This window comes from Lepisosteus platostomus, chromosome 5 (genome assembly GCF_059453375.1).
Source record: "Lepisosteus platostomus isolate fLepPlt1 chromosome 5, fLepPlt1.hap1, whole genome shotgun sequence".
Classification (NCBI taxonomy): domain Eukaryota; kingdom Metazoa; phylum Chordata; class Actinopteri; order Semionotiformes; family Lepisosteidae; genus Lepisosteus; species Lepisosteus platostomus.
The window spans coordinates 51447534-51462297 of NC_142615.1; the positions used below are offsets into that span (position 1 = coordinate 51447534).

Here is a 14764-nt window from a genome sequence, read left to right on the forward strand (position 1 = left end):
GTGTTATGTAACCATTAGCGGTTTTGGTAGCTTCTGGAGAGCTCACTTTTCCAAACTGAAGCCTATAAGAACATTATTCAAGATACACCATGGCTCAGAATTGTTCATTGGGACAAGGATTAACATCAATTGAAAGTACTCCATAATAAAAAATTTGAACGAAAAATTATAAGAGTAGGCAAGTATTAAAACAACACCATAACTTCTTGACTTCCAATCTCTTTCCTGGTTCAGGCCATGTAAAATGACATCAGTGGAGTCATGCCGAGGTTGTGAGTTTAAGCCTCACCTGGAGCAGCCTGGTTTTCTGTCTTGACAGGTAAACAGTGTTTTGTGTTATTTGCTAAATGGAGAGAGGATTCTGTGTTAATTGTGCTCCTCCTGGGAGAGGTCAAGAGGAGAAGTTCACGAGGCTGGTGGTAAATATCCTGTCCAGGAGTATCGGGGCTGTAGGGGGTCAGATCTATAGATGTAGTAAACACATAAGTGGAGACGCTGTGTCTGCTCTCTGTGTGAGAGCCAGGCATGAAGAATAATCTGTGGTCTGGGAAGAAGAGACCCTCTTCGGCAGCGCTCCTCACAGGAGAGAATTAAAAAATATATTTTTCAGTGACGCTAATTTTTCTCTTTGGGGAATTAAAAGCACTTGGAGTGACTGACCTCATGGCACCATGGTAGCGTGTCTGACCCTGGATCTGAAAGTTGAGTGTTCAAGTCATGTTGAGGTTAGCTAGTGTGTTTTCAGGTGTTGCTGCTGCTGAACCTGAAAGGCTCCCCATGCAGTTGAGCTTTATCTGTACACATCTAAATGAAATAACAGAGCAGTACAGGACATGCTGTCCACATTGTGGAAACAGGAAGGCAACTCAGAGATTGCTTCAGAGAACGTGTTAGGGATGTGAAGATTAAAGATCTCTCCAAGCCCATTGTTTCTCATTTCACCTCTGACGGCCATGACCACACTAATTTCTCCGTCTGTGTTTTCAAAGATGGTTTTCCGAACTCAAACATCAGAAAGACTACCAAAACCAAAATTATCCTGCAGCTATGATCACACCTTCCCCCTTCTCTTAACAACAGACTACTCTTCTTCTAAATTTTCTCCATTCATTGAAATGTTTCATTTCACACCTCTCTACAGCTATTCTGACTTCACACCTCTTGACTGGCCTCTCTTTCTGTCCCCTGCTCCCGCCTCTCGCTCCTCCTCTCTCCATGCCTTTGTTCTCCTGCTACATTACCTTTGCTTACTGCCTTGTCTTTCTCACACCTGAAGAGGGCTTCATGGCTGAAACGTTGTGTTTTCTTTCTCCCTTTTTTTCAGCATGGAATAAACCTATTACTACTTCTTTTGCAGCCTACACATGCTGACGCAGCTACCCACCTGAACTATTATAATAATATATATAGATAAAATAACACACATATAAGACCACTTTATTGGCCATATACAATTTCAGGTATTAGGATTTTGTCTTTTAAAAAAACCCACAACTTGCTCTCATAGCACAGGGTGAACCATTTATACAGTGTCCCTGGAGCACTTGGGTTTAAGGGCCTTGTTCAGAAACCCAACAGAAGAGGATTTCTCTGATGGCCACGAGACACGAGCTGACAACCTTCCAACCACAGGCACAGCCACCACACAACCCCATATACCTTAGATAGTACGACGGCGCTGAGCTCACTCTGGTGCAGTTCTGCAATGTGAGGAAAGGCAGTAATGCAATGGATAACGCAGATCAAAAGATTGTAGGTTCATCTCCTGTCTGACTCATATTGCTTTTAAAACTATCGAGCTCCTCAGTAATAAATGTCCTTTATGTAAGTGAACTGCACCTGACAGCTATAAAACATACTTTGGGTCAATTGCAACAAACTTTCAAAAGGAGCACACAGCTGCAGACTAGTTAACACGATTATATCTTGAGATCATCTCCAGCTCTGAGCTCAATTGCAACGAAAAACTCTGCGGAACAAAGCTGGAGAGCAGCTGAACTTGTGCTCAGGTTTCAGCATTGTTGTTTTTCTAATTAACACTAACTGCAGGAGCTCTGATTCAAAGCTTTTCAATTATTCTGGTCAGTGTGTTAATATGTAGGTTATGAGGTATATGGGTATATGTAATATCATAATTGTTACTTTTTTTGTCTGTCCAAGTATATAACTGGATATTGTCAATTTCCAATTAATTATTACATATATTTTAAAATATTGCAGATCTGGGTAAGTTTGCTCACAAAAGCAAGAAACTTAGAACGGGACTTAAACAAAGAGACTTTGGCTAGGTTTTTTTTCTTATACTTCATTGACCCAATGGTGTGTTTCAGTCTTCCATAAAACATTCATAGCAGAGGATGGTTTTGGTGCATCAAATTCTAGGTTATGAGCCCAGCACACTTCAGCTGCACCACTCTGCTGTGTGATGAAGGTGTTAACACAGCCGTTCTTTCTATGCCTTCTAAAAGCACACCTGAGATGAAAAGTTGCAACGGTAAAAGATGTCACCTTAAGCACTTGGTGTTTTTTAGTACAGATCTTCACACTGTGCTTTACATGGTAGATCTCAAGATCGCTGAGAAACAGAGCTCCTGCTTTCCGACGCTACTGATACTTTAATCGTGAATCACCAATTCTGAACAAGAATCGGCAAATCAAAACCCAAACACATATTCACATCGGTGTCCTAGTCAATAACAATATGATGCATTTAAGAATCTGTGTGGTCTCGTGTTATATTTCTTACCATAAGAACCATAAGATTGTTTCCCAGCTTGTCGGGATCGCAGGAAGAAAGTCCAGATTAATCCATTGGGATCGTACTGGATTTAATTGAGATTTTGAAATGTTTCTTGCAAAGTTATTCAAGTTTGCTTGAAACTTTAATAAAAAAGCTATTTGAAATTTCTTAGCTTAAAATCTCTGATGTTGCGGTTACTAAACTTGGACATGATGTTCCGAAGATGTGCAATGTGGTTTTATTCTTCAAGAATTCTCACTGTGCGAGCCTGTACTATGACATTCGATTTTGTTTAGATTATCTAGGTGGAGTACAACGAGAAGAACACCTTGAATTTTTTTTTGGTATAGAAAAAATGCTAATAAAGAAGTCTTTGACGCTATGAATAATAATAATAATAATAACAGTTTTGAACTGATCAATCTGTATTCTCTTGCAATAACAACTTATAATGTGGGAAGATTGGCTCTGGGTTTTTCTAAGTCCTAGTGAATGGTGCGAATATGTTGAATGCACTCTTGGGATTATCTACGCAAAAAAGGAAAGAAATTCATTTTAATCAAATACGTTCATTATCATGTTCTTCAAGGTACCATTGTGGTGCCAAATATTCAAGGATGTAAAGGATACGACTTTAAATAAGAACACCCGAACAGCACAATGAGTAAAAGTCTCAAGCCAGTCCCCCTAAAGAAAACTGACATTTCCGCTTCAAATTAAATACTACAGTCCCTGACCTTTACGTTTTGGCTTGAAATATGTCGGTCCCAATAAGCTCGGGTAGTGCTCATCTGTGTAAACTGTAAAGTCGATTACATGTGGCAGCAGATCAATTCCGTGAAATTTATGTTGTCAAGACCTGGTTTCAAAACAGGGTTATTATTGCCACAATATAATAGACTACCCACTATATTGTTTCAAGATCTATTCAGTGAGCACAGAAAGTTGTATAAGGGCTAGACTGCTTTGCACTTTCTAGATACCAGTATGCGAATTTGAGCTTTTTAAAATTATTTTAATAATAGTCTTTACAATAAAGTTAGTTAAAAAAACGTAACTTATCAAAGTAAGAAACAGTATTGTTTCAACAAATTTAGCCTTTTTATGCTTTTATTTTTTATTCTTTTTATACTTTAATATTTTACACATCACATCACAGACCATCTTGAAATTAAACTGGAAAACTGGAACACAACCTCAGTTCCCCAAAGAGAAAAACTGTCTTACACTGACCTCATTCCTTATTAGGAAACCAAGGTTGTGAAGACAATCTGTTGTTTCTGTTCCTCCAAGGCATCAGTGAAGGAAAATATTATGCTAAAGTTGGGAAACACACTCCGAATGGTCCATATATTTGATTTCTGTGATCCGTGTAGGATACAATAGGCAACTTGGTGCTTCTCCAGCAATGTGTTTCAGGGAGGAACCTCAGTTTAGTTCAGTTTACTGGTGTATTCAGCACAGCTCCCTGTATCACTCATGCAGCTGGCCAAGTGCTCAATGGCGCCAGACTCAAGGACTTGTGTCTTTCCAGCTCATTTAGGTGTTCTGGTCTCTAAAAGGAGCTCAAATCCCCCTCCTACCACAAGCATTTTTTTCCCTGTCTTACGTTGTTCCAGTCTTCTTGTGCTCGCTGACAGTGACAGGAGGAGAAAAACAGAAAAACTGCTTTCCTGATTCATAATATTTATTTTATTAAAATACAAGTATATCTTTCAGCTTCTGTCACATGGCTTCTAGCAAACTCAAAGCATAACTTAATGTTGGCCTTTTCAGAAGCGGCTTCCTTCTAGCCACTCTCCCAAAGAGACCGAATCTGTAAACTGCTGAAGAGATTTTTCATGTCTGCACAGTTTCTCCCATTTCAGCCAAAGAGCTCTGCAACTATCAGTGACTCTTGGTCACTTTTCTGACAATCACCATTCTTGTCCGGTTGCTCAATTTGGTAGGAGGGCCTGATCTTAGTAGTGTCTGGGTTGTGCCATGTTTTTCCTATTTTGTTACAATGGGTTTTTAACGGTGCTTCTAGGAAGGTTCAAAACTTTGCCAATCTTTTTATAACCTTCTCCAGGTTTTTTCATCCTAACAACTTCATCTCAAAGTTCCAAAGGCAGCTCCTCAGTCTTCATGACAGCAGGACTGATCTGATCTGCTGTTTCAGTTGCGAGACCTGACAGTGATATTTACTGTGCAATCAAGCAATTGAACACTGGTGAATTTGAAATGAACACAGGTGTACCTTGTCAACGTATTTAGTGTGATCTCTCAAGATAATTGACCCAAATTAGGTTGTTAAAACAAAGGGGGTGAATACTTATCAATTAAGTAATTTTCCATTTTTATTTTAAATATGTCTTCAGAATTATAAATACTTAATTTCATTTTAACATTATAGAGAATTGCTTCTACAGGAGTGGAAAAAAACATTTAAATAATTTGACTTTGCAACACAGCAGAAGGAGAAATAAACAATGGGGCATGAATACTTTCTGAAGGCACTGTATATATTGCTTGTCCTGTCTTGTTTAAAAAAACAGTTGCATTGGAAAAAAAATATATATATGGAATTATTACAAATGGTGCCAAAATAGATTTTCCTATTAAAAGAGATTCATACAGTATCTAATTCTTTATTATTTACCCCTTATTGCATAAATATTTATTGTATTTGATATATATCCTCTCTTATCCACATAAATTAAACTCCATGACAAGAACTATTTCTGTTTTAGTCAACTGTAAATAAGAGTATAGTCAAAATTTAACTGACCAGATGAACTCAAAAGTGGGTGACTTCAAAGTGACTATGACTAATAGACATTTTGGGAACAAGTAAAGTTTTGTTCCATGCTGAAAAGGGAAGAAATTAAATGTTTTGGCTGTGAAGCCTTCTTCGGATGTCACATGCTGACGCATCTACCTACATATCTACCTTGACTTGACTAAGACTATGATTAAATAAAAAACCTGGTGACTAAATTGATGTTTTTAAGTCACCTAACTGGATAAAACTCTTCCCACACTGACTGTAGTTGAATGGTCTCTCTCTTGTGTGAATGCGCTGATGTAGTTTTAAGAGGTGTGAGTGACTAAAACTCTTCCCACACTGGCTGCAGCTGAATGGTCTCTCTCCTGTGTGAATGCGCTGGTGGGCTATTAAGTTACTTGACTGACTAAAACTCTTCCCACACTGACAACAGCTGAATGGTCTCTCTCCTGTGTGAATGCGCTGGTGGGCTATTAAGGTACTTGACTGACTAAAACTCTTCCCACACTGACTGCAGCTGAATGGTCTCTCTCCTCTGTGAATGCGCTGGTGGGCTATTAAGCTACTTGACCAACTAAAACTCCTCCCACACTGACTGCAGCTGAATGGTCTCTCTCCTGTGTGAATACGCTGGTGTCTTTTTAAGTCACTTGACTGAATAAAACTCTTCTCACACTGACTGCAGCTGAATGGTCTCGCTCCTGTGTGAATGTGCTGGTAGGGTTTTGAAATACTAGAATGACAGAAACGCTGCTTCTCCCTGTGCCATAATGGCAGTTTATCCACTCCATCTGAGCAAGGCCTTGACTGATTCTTCCTCATCCCCTGATCATGCTGGGGACTCTTATTCTGCCAATGCTCCATGGAATGGTCTTGCTCTTTGTGCTGAAACTGAGATCTGTTTTCTCCACCATGTCCCTCAGTGTGCTTCTCAGCAGTGTGAATCATCTGGGGCTCCTTCTTCAGCTCTCTGAGACTTAAACCGTCCAGTTCATTCAGTTGTTCCTCTCTTTGCCCAAGAACAGACATAGTCTCCAGTTCATTAAAACTTTCAACAATTTTCTCAGTAATCAGATTATTAAACCTGTGTGTAAAGTCATTAGATACAAAGGGATCATATGATTGTTTGAGACTCTGCAATGACAGTCTCTCCACTTGAACAGAACAATGCCTAATTATCAAGCCCTGTAGGAGCTGCTGTTGCTCCTCCCTGTACTGACTCTTCTCTGTGTGCTGTGACTCAGTACTGTTCTCTTCACCAGGTACATCAGTCTGCTGCTCTTCAGGGTCAATCAACTGGGGCTCTGTGTCCTGTTCTGTGAGATTTAAAACATCCAGTTCTTTACTGTGCTCTTGTACAGAGACACAGCCCAGTTCATTACAACCTTGTGTAATATTGTTCGTGTCCAGATTATTAATCTTCTCTGTAAAATTATCACATACTAAGAGCCCAGATGTCTCACTCTCAGGCTCTGTCTTCATCATGGGCACAGAGTCCAGATCCTTGACACTCTGTCTCCTCTCTGTGTGCTGCTCACTTACTGTCTCTTTCCCTTCTGCAGCAGTGAGCTCTGTCTCCTGTATCAGAATGGAGACCCACTCCTCCTCACTGCGCTGCTGTTCAAGAGGAGCCCTGTCCCCAGCGTCAGAGAGAGCACTGGCCTCTGAGCCTGTAAGCACAGGACAAGAGGACGAGACCTTTATAATAATAAACTTTATTTTATATAGCACTTTAAAAGGTGGCTTCTCAAAGCACTTTAAAAAAGGCCAACAACAAAAAATACACAATATAAGCACGGTGAGAATGCACAGTTAAAGGAAACAGTAGATGGTGGTACTAAGTCCAGTAGGAGCAGAAGGGTAAAGAACAGTTAAATAAAGGCTCTTCTGAAGAAGAAGGTTTTGAGTCTGGATTTGAAGAAGTTTAGAGAAGATGACTCTCCGATATCCTTAGGGAGAGAGTTCCAGAGCTTGGGGGCATAACAGGAGAAGGCCATGTCACCCATAGGGTGTAGAAGGACTGGGGGACAAATAGTTGTACACAATTAGAAGAGCGAAGGTTGGGAGGTGGGGAGTAGGGCGATAACTCAGACAGGTACTGAGGTGTCAAGCCATGGAGAGCCTTATAGGCGAGCAGGAGGATTGTTCAGTCGATAAGAAACTTGACAGGAAGCCAGTGCAAGGACTCCAGAATAGGAGTAATCTGAACACTTGCACTAGACCTGGTCAGGATTCTGGCTGCCAAATTTTGGACATACTGGAGTTTGTTCAATGTGGATTTAGAAGAGAGTAGAGCTTTACAGTATTCGATTCAAGATTAGACAACACTTTTCAGCCACAGTTAGTGATAACATAGGGCATAGTCAAGCAATATTTCTGAGGGGAATGAAAGATGTTCAGACAACATGCTGCACATGTGGGTCGAACATCAAATATCATCCTCAAGTGTTTCCAATATAGACTGAAGCTCAAGTACAAGACCATCTACAGATAGGGTTACAGCACTGGTTTTATAAAGTTGATGGGTGGTGCCAATAAGCATGACTTCAGTCTTGTCACAGTTAAGATGAAGGACATTTTGAATCATCCAAGATTTTATATCGGAGATACAACTAAATACATCCACATCAACGTCAGGTTTGGTATGGATTTATATTTGAGTATCATCAGCATAGTAGTGATAACTGAGGCCATGTGATCTTAAAAACTTTAAACTACACACACATACTAGTACACCCACAATCAATTTGGGTTGTTTAAACATAGCGGAATAAGTTGGTATAAGGGGGTGTTCTGATTTAGCTTTGTCAGAAACCTAACTACCATGTAAAAAGTAAGTCTACTGTAATAATATCATAATTACATTACATTTACATTAACACTGCAGATAGAAAGAGAGTGGTTAATACAGACACATTGACTGGACACTACAGTACATTAACACTACACTGAGAGAGAGGGTTTAAACAGACAACAAACTGGAAATAAAAGCATATTAACACTGCACTGACAGAGAGGGGTAAATACAGACACACTGACTGGACATAACAGTACATTAACACTGCACTGAGAGAAAGGGGTTAATAGATACATACCAACTGGACACTGCAGCATATCAGCACTGCACTGAAAGGAGTTTATACAGACACACTGACTGGACACTACAGTACTTTAACAGTACTTTGCACTGAGAGAGAGAGGGGTTAATATAGACACACTGACTGGACACTACAGTACATTAATTCTGCACAGAGAGAGGGGTTAATACAGACAAACTGACTGGACACTACAGTACTTGAACACTGCACTGAGAGAGAGGGGTTAATACAGACACTGACTGGACACAACAGGACATAAAGACTGCACTGAGAGAGGGGGTGAGTACAGAAGCATTGACTGCACACTACAGTACATTAACATTGCACTGAGAGAGAGAGGGGTTAATATAGACACACTGACTGGACACTACAGTACATCAACACTGCACTGAGAGATAGGTGTTAACACTGACTGGACACTACAGTACATTAACACTACACTGAGAGAGAGGGGTGAATACAGACAGACTGCCTGGACACTACAGTACTTTAACAGTACTTTGCACTGAGAGAGAGAGGGGTTAATATAGACACACTGACTGGACACTACAGTACATCAACACTGCACTGATAGAAGGGGGTTAAAACAGACACAATGACTAGACACTCCTGTACATTAACACTGCACTGAGAGAGAGGGGGGTTAATACAGACATACTGGATTAATATTTCAGACACAGACACAGACCCTGGAGGACTGTAATACTTAAACTAATTAAAATATTTTTATATACACAATCATTAGTAGACATAGACATATAAAAATCTAGACCAATACAATGTAAATACAATATTAATAAATGTTGTTTCCTAATGATTACAAATTGATTCAGTGAAACAACTGTTGAATCTGAACAAGGTGTTTTCAGCACCGTAACCGGACAAAACAGTTCAGTTTCCAATAAAGAATCCCATTGCACACACATGTCTTTCCCACGTCACTCTGCATCTCTCCACTATATTCTCACCTCTTTCGGAAAGTTTATTTGATGACAGTTTGATACTTTGTTAGAACGCGTACTGATAATGAGAATGTTTACTATTGTGAGATGTTTTCTTTAAAATAAAGTTTGTTATTTAAAAAATCTCAGCAGTGAGTTAGTTATAGACACTGGTTTTTAACAAACACACACTCTGACTTCATACAAGTCACCACACTGACCTGACAATCGTTTCATGTCCATTTCTTCTTTTATTCCTGCAGTCACTACACAGGGAAGCGTCTGGGTACACTGATCTCCTCCTCCTCCCAACTCCTTCTCCCACAGCTGCAATCTCCACTTCAGGCTCTCGTTTTCCTTCTTCAGCTGCGCCATTTCACTCCCGACACTGTCCTCCACACACTGTGTGATTTTAAACACGGCCCGTCTCACCAGGATCTGGGAGACGCTGAGGAGTTTGTCTTGAAACGCGTTCTCAGAGTCAGACATCCTGTTTCCAAAAACTTCTGACACTTCATACACGAACGATTTGAGCAAAACGTGCATGAAAGAGGCAAGCTTGGTTTGCAGATTTAACAAGCACTCCGCCATCCTTCTTCAGAGTCGGTCAGAAACAAAGGCTGACTTCCGGAGTTTAAACAGAACAACTTATTTTTTATTCTTCACAGATCCTGTTGTCAGGGCTGTGCTCTGTTCAAGCATAAACACAGTCGACAAGACGTTACGTATTCAGAACCTGAAGTTATTTTAAAGAAAAACAACAACATCTAAAGAAAATGATTCAGTCAACCCACACGTGGGTGAAATACATGCAGGGTCGCGCAATATAATGACGTCATTCGTTTGCGCGGTCGCAGCTTCAAAACAATCGAGAAGCAGAGCTGAGAAAGAGGAGTTTCTTCAACCGGATATAAACTTCTCTGCACCTCCTAGCGCCACCTAGTCAAGAGGAGTGAATCACCTGCGACCTTCGCCGTTCGTGACGGAACAGATTTACTTTTTTGCCCTTCCACAACCCTCCTCCCCAACGAAAACGTCTCAAGTGGATTTTTTCAAGTGGATTTTGATCTCCCTATGCAGGTTTTTGTTTAAAGAAAAAAAATGCTGTCGTTTCTTGCCAACTGGCAGTATTTCTTCTGCACTGATAAGCAGGATTTCTATTTCATATTTCACAAATTGTTTGAATTTGTCCATTGTCCCTAATTGTTGTTTATGTTTGATTAACAGACAAAATATGACAACCCCTCTACTGAGCATATACTTACTTTTCCTGATGTACTGTAGCAGCCCCGACACTGAGAAACGAAGTGAAAATGGCTTTTATCTAGCATTTTATATGTTCAATGCGTCTGACATATCCCAACAGCGACAGAGTTCTTTTGTGACACTGTTTCTACTTTTATCTTCTTTCTGTACGCTTTGATAAAAAAAACGAGAAATCGTGCAAGGGGAAAAATGTATTTTTTCATAGAGAAAACGTGCACCAGGAACTGTTGTGTTGAGAAGAAATGATTTAACACGATAGGTGACCTTATTTACCGGAGCAAATGCTCACCCAGCAAGGTCTGGAGAACTTGGAGAGTCTGGTGGATGTGATAATTTCACGGTATTGTGGAAGAAAACAGTCTTTCTTTGAATTCTCAATCAATCGGAATTTCAGTGCAAAACATAAACCCTTTGTCTGATTTAAAGAGATTATATTTTAAAACTCATAAAAATTCAGAAAACACGTTTCTCACTTTGAAATTTTAGACGGAGCGGTGTATTACTAGTAGCGGCGCTGAGCACACTACGGGGGAATTCAGGTTATGTGATATACTAGAGTTTTAATAAATAACGCATCTGATTTCGAATCATAAGATTGTAGGTTCGACTTCTAGCTGGTTCGTGTAAATTTTAATCAGGCTCTTCAGTAATAGATTATTTAATGAACCGGACCTGAAAGCGAACGTTGGGTCTGTTTTCTTTGTTTTCCAGCATGAAATAGCAAATCGTTACAAAAAGCACCAGCTAATGTCCAATAGCTGTTTTTTTTTTTCAAATTACATTTTCAGGTTTAAGACACTTTTTAACAAAACACAAGTGTCCTTAAAATCTCCAACTTTTAGGTTTGTTTTACTCTGTAATAAAACAGTGGAGATCTGAAACCTCCAGGATTCCAATCTCTGATGTAGCTGTCCCTAAAGACGGAGGTGATGTTTAGCAGATGTGAGTTGTGTTCACATGTTGTATTCAAGGGTATTCGCTGCGTGAGCTCCTAAATGCGTGATCTTTATTACTCTATTTTGTGTAGATTATCTATGTGGTGTACAGATAGAACTCAACTACATGGTGTGAATTCTGTGTTCAGCACAAACAGAACCTGAAAAACCTCGACGTGATTTGAACACGCAGCCTTTTGATATGAAGTCAGACGCGCTTCCGTTGCGCCACGAGATCACGGGGGCTACTTTTAAGCCCCCATCAGCGTCGCGAATTTTTTTTCCCTCTTGTGAGGTGCGCCGCTCTTCCAAAATGACTTTCTTCTTCCCAGACCACATTTTATTCTTGCTGCGCAGCTCTTGAGCAGGTATTGTTCTCGACAACAGATCCAGGAACATTGATTGTTTTTTTTTTTTCATTAAGTACCCCATGGTGCAACGGTAGCACGTCTGAGTGTTTTAAGTACATGGGAGTCAACTGATACTGAACAGGTTCTGCTGCTGAACCTGCAGCCTTCACCATAAGGTCCAATTCCCCAGCCTTCTGACCTTATATGTCCATCCCTTCTCGTCAAATTCGTATTTTCACAGGGTACCCTTCAGAAATCGCAGTATAGAATGAAAAAACTCCAATAAATTTCGGCCGCTGTTGGTGATTTTCCTTTAAAAACAAATGGATCTCCAAAACTTTTACGGAGTGTATCACTTGCACTGAGACCGAGACGTGTTAAGCTGTACATGAGTCTTTGTGGCTCGGGTGTTAACCAAAAAGGTGGTGTTTTGAGCCCTCCCAGGGACGCTGAGCCTTTTAATGAACACACCCTCCTCACTTCATTTCTCCACAGGCGGTCTTGTACCACAATCAAATACAGAGCCTGTAGGGGGCAGTAAGCTCGTAAATATAGCTCGCTGTGTATATAATGAAGAAGCAGAGGTTAGTTTCTCATCTGCATGTTGCAGAGCCTTACGAAACTCGTACCAACAGCTGGGGTTTGATCCCTGCACGGGCTATTAGTTGAAAGGCCATTGTAAATGACGTGTAACAGATTTTCCAGCTGGCTTTTATGTTTCACACTAAATTGCGATCTTGAAACCAAAATAATTAGAAATATGGAACACAACCGTTGTTCCCCAAGAAGGAATGCTGTTTTACACTGACATTACTCCTTTTAATATTATCCAGATTGTGAAGACAAAGGAAAATATTACACAAAAGTTGGAAAGCACACTCTCAATCCATCTGTATATTTGATTTCCGTCATCCATTCAAGGGTGCTTGGTGCTTCGCAAACAAATCATTTCAGGGAAGAAACTTAGTTTAGTGAACTACTGTTGTATTTTCACTGATTGAATTTGATCTTTGTACTCTCTTTGCATTCTCAGATATAATATTTCAGAATTACAGTTCAAATGTGTTGGAAAACTTCACAGGCATTATTAGGTTAGCACTGTACAATTGTATTTTAATATCTTGGTATATTTACCTTCATTTTAATATAGAAGTAACCATAAATGTTGTTATTTTGTACTTTTGTCACAAAGGATGCTGAGGATGCACGGCGACTATTATACCTTGTGATACATGCAAGACATCTGTAAATGAAGATGTAATTACAATAAAATTGGCAATTAACAGAAAACCACAATTTGTATGATATTATTCCTTGATATTGATTATCAGTTGAAGGATTTGATGAAACTATCAAAGAAACAGCAGCAATAGCAGATGATTTTGGTTTTTGAACCCATCTTTACACCTCAATAATCCATTTGTCCTTGAAAAAAAGAAAAGACAGGCATGTTTTGAGTTTTGAGAGGAACGATCCTCTTCTGGATCGAAAAGAAACATATAAATTTGATTGCTTCAGTAGAATTTTGGATTTTCTTTTGAAGATCTCACAAAGTATTGCCAGGATCTATATTTAGCATTCGGTAGTGATAACACTGCTGATATTGATGGAGTAGAAATCTATGATGTATTGACAGCTTTATCTGAAGTTTTGGGATTCATACCAAGAAATACTCTTTGTTTTCCACCCAAATGCTACTATTACATTACACATTATGAAAACATTACCAGTTTTAGTAGCTTCTGGGCGCAATTTTCCAAAACTGAAAATTGTATTACAAATTATTTAAGATGAACCATGTCCAAAAATTGTAAATCAGGATTAATATAATATCAACTGAAATTACTACAGAAGAAAAGATTTAACTGAAATATCAATAAGACTATGCAAGCCTAAAAAGTAGAACAGTTCAATTCATATAACTTTTATTTGTTATTTTTTGACACATTTTTTGACTCACACACTGGAAAACACTAACGTTTCTCTTTATTAGAGAATGTGAATAACAGTTTAACCCCAAATGTTTGTAATTGTGATTTTGTTAAAATTCAATAAATCATCTATCTATAGTAAGAAATTATTAAGAAAGTAAGAAATTGTTTTATTTGATAAACTATAAGACAATGAAGAGAGTTTACTTCGCTTTTGTTCTTTTAACTTAAGCGTTCAGGATCCAAATCCATCTGCGGACGGTTGTGTTTCTTGAATCTCTTGTAATCATCAAAAGTCGTTGTTTTGGGCTTCAGTTTTTTCTTGAGTTGTACCATGGATATTTTATATGATCAATACTTTTCATGCTCTTTTGCATTTTCCTTCACATACAGAAAAAGTTCAAGGTGTTCATGTCACTGTGCTGCACATTTACGCTGGACCACCTGTAACAGTACAGGACACGCAGTGAGGAATTCGTGCAGCTTTCAGCTCAGTGCGGAGTCCAGAGGGAGGACTCGCTCGCTGAATGATCTCTCAGGAAATCCCGGGTAAGATTCAAAAGGTAAACCTGGCTCTCTATGAACACGAGCAAAGAGTTCTCACTCAACAGAAGATTGAGATGTGATTACAGTAATATAAAACACCTGAAGATGCCGGGGATTGAACCCCGGACTTGTGGAGCAGTAAGTGACTTGTAGCGCTGACATAAGAGATACTTACATAAAGTGCTTTTAC

General features: G+C 39.4%; 1 long non-coding RNA gene across 1 annotated transcript; it reads right to left on the reverse strand.

Annotated features, from left to right (window-relative positions):
* Positions 1 to 3832: 3832 nt before the first annotated feature.
* On the reverse strand, positions 3833 to 10302 carry LOC148669050 (uncharacterized). The gene is made up of 2 exons (XR_015936952.1): positions 9768 to 10302; positions 3833 to 7177 (listed from the first exon to the last, which is right to left on the reverse strand). It is a non-coding gene; the product is annotated as an uncharacterized LOC148669050 (long non-coding RNA).
* Positions 10303 to 14764: the final 4462 nt, after the last annotated feature.